The sequence below is a fragment of the Triticum dicoccoides genome, chromosome 2A (assembly GCF_002162155.2).
Source record: "Triticum dicoccoides isolate Atlit2015 ecotype Zavitan chromosome 2A, WEW_v2.0, whole genome shotgun sequence".
Lineage (NCBI taxonomy): Eukaryota > Viridiplantae > Streptophyta > Magnoliopsida > Poales > Poaceae > Triticum > Triticum dicoccoides.
Window position 1 is genome coordinate 594,193,920 of NC_041382.1, and position 12,240 is coordinate 594,206,159.

Genomic DNA, 12,240 nt, shown 5'->3' on the forward strand with positions numbered 1-12,240 from the left:
GGCACGTCTTGTCAAAGCAGAGATCCAACCGTCTTGGCACGTCTTGTCCCCTTATTCCGGGATTCTCATCAATATGGGCATGGGTAACCCAACCGTTCCCGTTGGTATGTTTTCTCGATCAAAGGCGAGTCCCAAACGGTCACGCGGAGGGCCCTTGGTATTCAACCTCTTATAAAGAGACCAAGGCCTTACATCTTTCTCTCAATCTCAAACGAGTTCGCCCTTCGCCTCGAGTTCCAACACCCAAGGCTCCAGATTTCAGGCACTTCGGACCTTCAACAATGTCCGGTTTCGACCTTCAAGGCCGATGGATGCCCTCATCTGTCATGGAGGAGGACGTGCTAAAGTTGAGAAAGGCCAGGTTCTTGACCGGCGAAATCTCGCATAGGTTGCCTGCTCAAGGGCAGGTCGTTCCCACTCCCAAGCCTGGTGAGAGTGTGGTGTTCATGTCTCACTTCCTTCGGGGGCTAGGCTTCCCGACGGATCCCTTCGTGAGGGGGCTCATGTTTTATTATGGGCTGGAATTTCATGACTTAGCTCCGGAGTCCATCCTCCATATTTCCTCATTCATCGTTGTGTGTGAAGCCTTCCTCCATATTACTCCTCACTTCGGACTATGGCTCAAGACCTTCAAAGTAGAGCCGAAGATGATCGAGGGATGGCACGTGGAGTGCGGAGGTGCTTTTATAAGCAAGAATACTGGTGCTCCATGGCCCGAGGGCTCTTTTCAAGGGGAGTCTAGCTTATGGCAACGAGAGTGGTTTTATATCACAGCTCCCAGGAGCGCCAAGTGGGTGGCGCTGCCTGCTTTCCGCTCGGGTCCCCCGCCATGACTAGCGTCATGGGTCAATAAGGGGCTGGACTGGGGGCCGGCAAAGGACATGCCCCTGTTGCAGGGCCGCACCCGAGATCTCCTAGAAAGAGACATCAGTCTGGTCGTGGTGATGCAGGTTATGTTAATTCGCCGAGTTCTGCCCTGCAAGTGTCGCCCCCTCCGCCTGTGGGAGTTCAACCCGGAGGGACCACGAGTTCTCCAATATTTTCTTGGCATGACGCCCGTGGAGATGTAAAAATTGTTCTTCGGACCACAAGTAGTGTGTCCGGATTCTACGGAGGACGCAGGTCTGAGCTGCAATCGTCCGGATACTCAAGTAAGTAGCCTTGTGCCTGGACTCGCTATCCGTATATTTATCATAAAATTGCCCCTAAAAGAGCTGTCCTTTAAACAGGAGTGGGTAGCGAAAGCAAAGCTAATCAGGTGTCCGGCCCCCCTCCCCGAGACCACACCGGGTCTCGCGCTAGTCAGGATGTTGGAGGTTGTGCCTTCAAAGGAAAGAGAGGGAGGGGACAAGGAAGCTACAGCCTCCTCGAAGGAGGTTGTCCGGAAGGGGGGAATCGAAAATTCCTCTCCTCAGGGAAAGAAGAGGGCCGCCTCTGAAGACCCGAAGACCATGGCCTCAAAGCGGGGGAAGAAATCTTCGCCAGAGGGTCCTGTGCTGGGGGATACTTCGGCCGAATTATGCCCTTAAGGGGATCAGCCCTCCACCGAGCCATAAGTAGAGAGGAGTTTTCTTTTTAAGAAACGAGAGGAATCCTTGCTTGATATCTGAGAAAAGTAATCGAAAATTTACCTTGTAGCTCGGACCTTAGCCCTTCTCAGCAGAGCCTTTGGGGGATCTTCTTTCGGAGATGATGGAGAGCGGAACGCCTCCCCCTGCCGTACCGCCTTGCGAGGCAGGCGACCCTGAGGTATCGTCGCGAAGGGTTTCTCCGAATCCGGCAGGGCCGGAAGGTAGTCATATGGCCCCCCAAAGCCCTCCACGTCTGGCCTTCAAAAAGGGCCATCGGACGAGTCCAGCGCCATCTGGTGCGCAGTCGGAGGGGCTGAAGGATCTGCTAGGGCGAGCATCTATCTCGGAGGAGCACCGTGCATTGATGGGTACAGTGATTGAGAGGATTTCATCCGCGGAGAGCGGATTGCACGAGGCCGTCAGGAGTTTGCTGACAGGTTTTGACGTACGCAAAATAATGTACCCTTTTTGGACAGTTGCACATAAATAAGATGCGCCCTGTGTAGATAGTAGCCCCTGAGACTCTGTGCGTTGTCAAAAGTGACGGCGCGCAGAGGATCATAATCTCAGGTCTAATATGCTGCCTTCATATGTAGGTGGTGAAGTGTCCGGTGTCAAGCCGGACTGATGAATTTGCCGAGCTAAAGCGGCAACTTAACATGGCAGGTGCCGATATTGCACTTGTCAACAAGCGGCTTGATGAGGCCCAAGGTATGTAATTCCTTCGGCGGCACCTGGTAGTAGGAGCTTTATGCCAGTATATTACAATGTGTGCGCTTGATGCAGATGGTGCTGCTGCCATGGAGAATCTTCGGTGGAACTTGCCCGAGCAAAGGAGCAAGCCAGGAAAAGTGATGCGGCTGCCGGAAAGGCAATTGAAGAGCTGAAAGATGAACAGGCTGCTCACTGCCAAAGCAAGAAGGAAATGGCTGAGATGGCCGTGAAGCTGAAGAACGCTGCCGACCGTTGCAAGCTTCTTGAAAAAGAAGATCGGGCGGAATAGACGGACCTGGAGAAGGCCGTTTCCGATGCCAAGGATGCTCGCTCTGCAATGAGAACTATGAAGGAGGAGCTGCGTCAGGCCAGAGAGATCGCGGCTGGAAAGCCCTTTATGCTGCGGAGGAAGTTCTGTGATCCTAAACATGCTCCGTTAGACCGGATGTGGAGTACAGCGGACCCCTATCTGGATTTGGCAGCGAGTTCCGCAGATGCGGCCGAACACTTCCAAGATCAAGAAGATCATGAAGTGGAAAAGCTCTTTTGGTCGAAGTTCCACAATCCGGAGCATCCACTGTCATTAGCCGATCGTTTGGCCGAATGGGCTGAGCTAAATAGGTTGTCCGGACTCGCCATGAAGTATGTCATGAGTCATCTGTGGCCAGAGAGGCCAGAGCCAAAAAGTTATTTCAACTTAGTGCAGCAGTTCCTTGGTGCGGCGCCGTGTATCGATGCGATGAAGAGGTCAGCGTGCATAGAGGGTGCGCGGATGGCTCTTGACCGTGTGAAGACATACTGGGCGGAAATGGTGGCCACCGTTGTTGCATCCCCCGACTCAGATGGAAGCCGAGTACCTGTCGAGCACTATTTTCAGGAAGTTCTGCAAGGCGCTCGTTTAATAGAGACGCAGTGCTCGAAGGATACTATATTCTTATAGCATATATTATTGTAAAACAATATTTTGATAAATTGTAGAAGCTTTTTATACTTGTGCCTGCAAGTATTATAATACCTCCTGTGCGACCGTTTAACATATATGTATATATAATCTGAAAGATGGCAGTCGTCGGCTTCAGCCCCCACGCACATAATGCGGGGGTGTTCGCAGAAGGCGCATTTTCACACTTGATCCAACGTCTTGGTCCTACAAAGGAGGTGATAGCACAGCGAACTAGGCAATCGGACTATGATGCTTTATCACTTTCACTTAGCCATAGGAGTTTGACAATGAGGCTATTTATATAGCCCCTGGTGGTGCCTGCGCTCGCCCGAACTCGGGGCGTGTGTGTGCCTGGCCGGGAAGCGGCCCTTCGTTAATGCGGAGGAATCCTAAAGATTCCAGTAAGTCATCGAGTGGTTGACCAGTCTCACGCTATATCATCACAGTCAGTTTTTGGCTTTCTCTACTGAGGTGCTCGCCTGGCCGAACCGGGGCACAATCGCAGTAGTTCTCCTAGTGCCGCCTTAGCCGATAGAGCGAAACGTAAGGTAGCAAAACACAGGAGCCGGGCAAACCCAACATTTGACCAAAGACATGATTCGGAGCTGATGCATATAAGGCCAAACTTGCAACGCCGAACACTCCCTAAGGTATTCGGTCTTTATGAGGGCGGGCGGGATAACGCCCTTAGTAATAAGCCCATAGTGTCCAGGTACGCGCAAAAATCTGACGTGGCCACATGCCAAAATGCCAGCCTCCTCCTTGGTTATACCAAGAAACCAGGGGATGTGTATCAACAAGAGACAGTAAAAAAGGTTTATGTAGGGTCTTAATCTGAAAAGAATCCTTGGAACGGGTCCCTGCTGCATGTCTGCGCCTGTATCTCCGTTGTGTCGTATCCTGGACGGGCGTAGCATGGTGTTCATCTGTAAAATAGAGGAACTTAGTTTAGGAAAGATCGTGTCGAACATGAGTTATACTAAATAAATGAAGTATAAATCGAAATGGGTAAAATTGAGCTTTATTGTCTCTTGTTTTATATGCGCGGAGCCCCTGGTATAGGGGTATACGGCTATTAAGCCTTTATCAATTGTATGTTTATGCCGGACTCGTCTAGCCGTGTCCGTGGTCTTGACGACCTGTTTAGGTTCTTTGGCTGGTAAAGCCGCTTTATTGTGGGGCTGTCAAGGCAGCCGCACTGTCTTCCGCGCGGGGGGAACACTCAATGTTTTCCCTTTAATGAGATCATGCCTCGTGGACCGGGCATCTTAAGCGTGAGACATGCATAATGCGGTATTGCGTTAAGGTGGGCAAAAGCTTCGCGTCCTAGCAGTGCTTGATAGCTACTTGAGAATGGGGCGATGTGGAAAGTTAGCTGTTCGCAACGGAAGTTATCGGGGGAGCCGAACATAACTTCTAGCTGGAGGGAACCCATGCAACGGGCATCCGGGCCTGGCGTTACCCCTTGAAAGGAGGTTTTTCTATGGAGAATTTTTGTTGGGTCTATCCCCATGTTGCAGATTGTGTCCTGGTATAACAGGCTTAGACCACTGCCGCCGTCCATCGGGACATTTGTAAAGTGGAGTCCGCCGATTATTGGATCTAATACCAAGGCAGTCCAGCCTGCGTTCCGGATACTTCTAGAGTAATCCTGATGGTCGAAGGTGGTCGGTTTTAACAACCATGGGAGAGACTCCTTTGGGATAGGTCATATGGCGCGCATCTCTGTTGGCGCCATTCTGTTCGTCACGTGAAGTAAGTTACTGTTTTGACTTCTTGTGGGAAATCCTTTTGTTTCCTGGTGCTCTGCTTGTGGGGTTCGTCGTCGTCCTCGCTTGGTGTGTCGAGCCCCTTGTGTTCGGCGTTGAGTTTGCCGGATTTCTTGAAAACCCAACAATCTCTGTGGGTATGGTTCGCAGGCTGTGTATTTGACATATCTTGTCCAAGATTTTGTTTAAGTTGGATAGCTCGTCCCTGTTATCCTTGAGGGGCGACTTTCTCTGATTCTGCCACGAGCTTTTGAATCCAGCGTTGACCGCCGTGCTCTTTGGGCTGTTTCTCTTATTCCGGCGCTGGTCCTTGTTACATCGGGGTTTTCCGTTTCCATCCCTAACTTCGGATGTACTTGGGTCGCTGGTGCTACATCTTGCCAACCAGATTCCTCTCCTGCGCAAAAGCGGGTCATGAGGCTTGTTAATGCGGCCATTGTTCTTGGCTTTTCTTGGCCGAGGTGTCTAGCGAGCCATTCGTCTCGAACGTTGTGCTTAAAAGCTGCTAGGGCTTCGGCATCCGGACAGTCGACTATCTAATTCTTTTTAGTAAGAAATTTGTTCCAGAATTTCCGGGCTGACTCTCCGGGCTGTTGAGTTATGTGACTGAGATCGTCTGCATCCGGAGGGCGGACATAGGTCCCTTGAAAATTTGCCCGGAAAGCATCCTCAAGCTCTTCCCAACTTCCAATGGTGTTTTCGGGAAGGCTTTTGAGCCAATGCCGGGCTGGCCTTTTAAGCTTGAGGGGTAAGTATTTTATGGCGTGGAGGTCATCTCCTCTAGCCATGTGTATGTGGAGGATATAATCCTCGATCCAGACCCCAGGGTTTGTTGTTCCATCGTACGCCTCTATGTTTACGGGCTTGAATCCCGCTGGAAATTCATGGTCCAGCACCTCGTCGGTGAAACATAGGGGGTGTGCGGCACCCCTGTATTTGGGTGTGCCGTGATGTTCGGATATTTGTTGTGTTGCATTGCTTACTAGAGCTTGCTTTCTTGGCCCGTAGATAGATCTGGCTGGGCCATCTTTTTGATGTGGATCCTTTGGTGGATCGCATGCCGGCTTGTGTGCGTCACCGCTTGCCGCTCCATGCTGGCCATGTGGTCGTCTATCCGACCGGGTGGCTTTCCTATTTTTTGACTGCGGGGGCTCTAAGGCCTCCTCGTCAAATTCAGGCAGTAGCTTTCGCTTTGGATATCTTTTTGTGCGGCGACTGCCGCCATATTTGTCTACGGTGTTGCGTACTTTGCTCCATCTGATTCTGAGTGCATCTTCCGCAGTTTTGAGCTTCCGCTTCTGCTTTTTCAGGCTATGCGTAGTAGCGACGAGCCCTTCGTAGAGGTTCTTCTGCTCCATGAGCCTATCCGGCGTAAGGTCGTCCGGACTGTTGTTTTCGCTGGGGACGGGGTGTTCGGTTTGTTTATCCAAGTTGCCCTGTTCGGACGGTTGCTTGAAGGCATGTTCGTCGTCCGCCGGCTCGTCTGCTCTATGGCTGGGTTTGTATGGCAGATGTCTCTGTCGAGGCGGGGCTTGAAGCGGCACTTACGTCACCGCTTTGATTGCTTTTCGAGTGAACGATCCCTTGTTGCATCCCTGTGTTCCTCGTCGTCGCTTCCTTTGGGTGTGTCCACCATGTATACATCATGAGATGAGGTGGATGTCCAATGCCTTATAGGCGTTGGTTCATGTTCATCTCCTACATCGTCGTCCATACCGTTGATGTCTTCGGAGTCGAAGTCGAGCACGTCGTTTAAATTATCGACAGTGGCTACGAAGTGGGTGGTGGGTGGGCTTTGAATTTCTTCATCATCCGCATCCCAACCTTGTTGACCATAGTCCGGCCAGGGCTCTCCTGATAAAGAGAGAGACTTTAGTGAATTCAGAATATCGCCGAAGGGCGAGTGCTGAAAGATGTCCGCGGCGGTGAACTCCATGATCGGCACCCAATCGGGTTCGATCGGTAGGGGCGCGGACGGCTCGGAGTCTGGAGAGGAGTCCAGCTCCTTGGAGTCACGGGCTTCGCAGAGAATAGGGCTGGTGTTCGGCTCGATCGCCGTAGAGATTGCAGCCCCCGAGGCGGTGTCCAACCGCCCATCCTCGATTGGCGCAGTTGGCTCCGAATTAAGAGTCAGAGCTGATGCGGGTGCGGCCTCCAGGGCACTGTTCGGCGGCAGAGCTAGATCATGCCCATCGTGACAGTGCGGCGCGCTCGGCTGCGGCTCGAATCCGTCGAAGATCAAGTCTCAGCGGAGGTCCACTTTGTAGTTTAAACTTTCAAATCTGACCTGACGGCCAGGGGCGTAGCTTTTGATCTGCTCCAGATGGCCAAGCGAATTGGCCCGCAGTGCAAAGCCGCCAAATACGAAGATCTGTCCGGGGAGAAAAGTCTCATCCTGGATCGCATCATCGTTGATGATCGGAGGGGCCATCGGGCCTAAAAGTGACGACACAGAGGAACTCTCAATGAAAGCACCAATGTCGGTGTCAAAACCGGCGGATCTCGGGTAGGGGGTCCTGAACTGTGCGTCTAGGCGGATGGTAACAGGAGGCAGGGGACACGATGTTTTACCCAGGTTCGGGCCCTCTTGATGGAGGTAAAACCCTACGTCCTGCTTGATTAATATTGATGATATGGGTAGTACAAGAGTAGATCTACCACGAGATCAGAGAGGCTAAACCCTAGAAGCTAGCCTATGGTATGATTGTTGTTCGTCCTACGGACTAAAACCCTCCGGTTTATATAGACACCGGAGAGGGCTAGGGTTACATAAAGTCGGTTACAATGGTAGGAGATCTACATATCCGTATCACCAAGCTTGCCTTCCACGCCAAGGAAAGTCCCTTCCGGACACGGGACGAAGTCTTCAATCTTGTATCTTCATAGTCCAGGAGTCCGGCCAAAGGTATAGTCCGGCTATCCGGACACCCCCTAATCCAGGACTCCCTCACCCGCCCTTAAATTTAGACTCCCGCCACGGCCTTCTCACACACAAAGAACAGAAATCGCCATTGAGCTCCCACTCATTGTTCCCCACGAAAAATCAGATTACAGGAGGACCAACTGCTCCAGGCGATGGGATTCACCAGGGAATTCATGGAGGTGCAGGCCCACCGCAACACAAAGTTGCACGTGATCCACACCAACGACTTGTATAAGGCGGCGACCACCATTGAGCAGTTTGAGCGACACCTCCAGTTCGAGCGCCACAAGATTGTCGGAGTTGATGTGAAGTACACCAACGACCATGGCGAAGATCAGAAACCCGCCCTCGTCCAGCTCTCCATCGGCAAGGATCATCCGGTGCTGCTCTTCCAACTGAGCGCGGCCGACAAGAACTGCACCAAGTTTGACAACTTCCTCGCGGACCCCAGGTACACGTTTGTTGGCTTCTCCATCGACGGCGACAAAGAGATGCTCGGACGCGTCAGACTGGAGATTGCCCACTTCATCGACATCCAGAAGGAATGGAGGGTGCCTACAGCTACCAAGCCTCTGGACTCCCTTGGGGACGTCTCAGGCATCCTTGTGCATGACGTAGAGCTCACCAACGCATAACACAGCCGCTGGGTGTGCATGCCCCTGTCCATGAGGCACATCGAGTATGCGGCAAAGGACGCTTACGCTGCGTACGAGATATGGAGCCGCCTCAGCATCATCCAGGAAGGGCTTCGCCGGGTAAAACCCGACAAGGAGCAGATCAGGAAGCACGCTAGGTCTTGTGGCGACTACTACTATTGAAGCAGATGGTCCCGGCAAACAAAATTATCTAGAACATTCTAGATTTCTCATTGGATTTGATTTCCCTCAAGACTGCCTTTTGCTTGTTATAAATTTAGGTTTTCTTGTGTCGTAGTCAACCTTGTAGTTTGCTTGCAGTTTACATGTCTTTTGCACAAGTTTATTTCCAGTGCACCACAATAGGCACTTATGTGCCTATGTGCCTCTGATACCAAGGGGACCATGCGTAACTTGGCTTCACGTCATTTTACGCAACATTCTAGACGTCAACCAAAAGATTCACCTTCTCTCTGATATTTTCATTAATGAGGCCTAATGCCTTCAAAAACACATGGAGCTCATAGTCCATGCCCCCCACAATGAAAATGTGTTAGTGAAAGCTTCTTTAAAGCAGAGGCACACCTTCACGTCCTTGCATAACGATCATTTTCGCATCCGTACCTCCCTTGAAATCACGTCTCCGTGCCTTCAGTTAGTTACATGCATGCCTCTACGTCGGGTAACACCGTGCCTCTCTCGGGCGTAACATGTTAAGAAAGTTGCTGACAACAAAAACATAAGCAAACCGAGCATTACGTCCACCCCACTGGCACTAAACGTGACGTCATCGAAAACGCAGAGGCAGGAGAATGCCTTACAGCCAGCTTCTGACGTATCGGGTCTGTGAAGATTTGCTTCCTTCTTAATATAGGACGTGACTATCGCAGACGCAAAGGCTCCATCCTTCACCTCCGTGCCTCAACAAGAACGACGATCGTGCTTGTAACAGTGAAGTGTATAGATGATACATTAAGGAGACATTAGGGACCACCTTGCACCTATTTCATACGTGACCGTGCCCGTTCCGTCGGCACATTCATGCCTCTCACAAAAGTAATTGCCGTGCCTCTGCCACACAACATATAAGTGAAAAACAATTCTTTCTACACTTATAAAACCCGGAATGTCCTGGATAAATGTCGAATCCCATCTTGCGGTAAAACCATGCAAGACGGTGCTTCTCAGAAGCACACCTGTGGCTTTTTTGTGCATGTTGTTGAGTGCCTCTCTAGAATCTAACCATGTTGAAACCATATTCAAATCTAACCACACTGAAATTTCTAGAGTCAATTATATGACCTAGTTGAGACGTTTATTTTGCACTTGAATCTGCAATCTATAATAAAACAATACATTGTAATAAAACATATGCCTTCCGACCAAAATATGGTACTTAAAACTGCAATTTGTAATAAAACATACACCGTCCAAAATAAATGTGTCAACTTTGCAGTACAATTCACATTGTACTGGTTAGTATAGCGTTTGACATGGTGTTTGACATGGAAACGAAACTGTCTCTGTTCTGACAACAACGATTGCTTGACATTGTTCAACCTTTACAGACACACAAAACATGAAAAGCATAAAAAGCAAACATCTACCAACAAAACTACACTACTCCCCGTCGTCGGAGATGTCCACTATCTCCATTCTGACATCGACGTCGTTGGCCTCCGCCTCCTGCTCCACATCCATCTCGTCGAAGAGCACATCGGTCTTCGCCTGCTCTTCCCGGAGGAAGCGCCGGTTGGACTCCACATACGCCTCATCTTGGATGGACTCCAGGATAGCGGTCTGCTCCGCCATCAAGGCCGACTCACCGAGATAGAACTCCGCCTCGTCTTCCTCGTCACCCCACTCCTCGTTGTCCTCGTCTTCCTCGTCACCAGCCTCCTCGTCGTCCTCGTCATCTCCCTCCTCGTCGTCCTCGTCCATGCCTTCCTCGTCGTCCTCGTCATCCTCGTCCAAGCCTTCCTCGACGTCCTCGTCATCCTCGTCCACGCCTTCCTCATCGTCCTCGTCCACACCTTCCTCGTCATCCTCCTCATCTTCGTCCATGCCTTCCTCGTCGTCCTCGTTATCCTTGTCCACGCCTTCCTCGTCGTCCTCGTCCACACCTTCCTCGTCGTCCTCCTCATCCTCGTCCATGCCTTCCTCGTCGTCCTCGTCATCCTCGTCCACGCCTTCCACGTCGTCTTCCTCATCCTTGTCACCCCCCCTTCCTCCATCACATCTCCCCCAACTGGATCAACTCCCTGCATGAACTTCGACGGATCCCCCTCCACTTCCTCCACCTCCCCAATCTCCTCCGGCCCCGGCGAGTCCGGAGACATGCCCTCTGCGACCCGAGCGGCGCGCCTCAAACGGATGTCCTCCTGCACCTGAAAGCGATGATCGGGAGTAAGCATCGCATAAGTAGTTATCTTGTGCTGAACCATGGCGGGGAACGTCACAAACGAAAAGAGGAAGATGGGTGATTTCCTAAGATTGCCGGCGAAAGAGGGATAAGCAGGATGATGTCTAGTGGTGGTGGACGCCGCTCGACTTAAATAACTGCTTCTTGACCTCGGGCGACGGAACGGTGACACGCGGTGTTCACTTCACCGACGGATGAGACAGCCGTCGGTCCTTTTGGATTCCGCAGCGCCGACACGTGGCGTTCACTCTATTAAATACCTCCACCTCCTCCAGAACGGCGTCACCGGAGGAAACGCACGTCGGACCCTTGGGTTTCCGGAGCGGTGTTCACACCGAATACGAGGGGACGCCCGTCGAACGGTGAGGTTTCTGTAATCAACACGCGAATGTGACTCCGTGTAACACATATAGTTGTGCCTTTCAGTGCGAACAATTCAACAGAATCATTTGGAACACCAAGACAAACTAACGTCACTCTACACAATGCGACTCCATGCCTTCCTGGGACCCATAGCCGTGCGAAGAATATACCACACCAGTGTCTCTCGAATATGCCATTCCATGCTTCACAGAGTAAACAGTGGGTATTCACATCTGAACCAATTCCGCTGGGTCTCCCCAATTAAAGAACCTTTGTGCATTGAACGGCGGTGCCTCTCCGTCTGATCGAGTCGACGGAATCATTCGGAACACAAACACACAGGAGCGTGACTCTATGTTATAGGGCAGCATGCATTTTAGAGCTTCACGCCCGTGCATGTGACCCTTAACACTGCCATGAACGTCCACACCATCATTAGTGCACAAGTCATGTCGATACCTGGTACAGAACTGTAGCTGTAGTCACTTAACGCCCGTGCTTCTAATAAAAGAAGCACCACATAGAGCCGTGGCTTTTAAAAACATTACACTTTTAAACACCTCGACTCTGGAACCGGCCACTCGCAAAGTAAACATTTAGCGTTAACACCTAAACCCATTCTGCTTTGTTTCAACAATAAACTGACGAAACGTGACTCTCCGACACACCCAAAAATGCCCTGATGGCATTCATGTCGGTGCCTCTTCTTCTGAGCGAGTCAACGGAATCATTTCGAACACAAATACAGGCGAACGTGACTCTACATAAAACCACGCCATCTGGAACACCAAGACAAACTAACGTCACTCTACACAATACCACGCTGTGCCTTTAAACACCTCACGACGTGCTTCTAATAAAAGAAGCACCACGCAACTCAGCATAGAGCCGTGGCTTTTA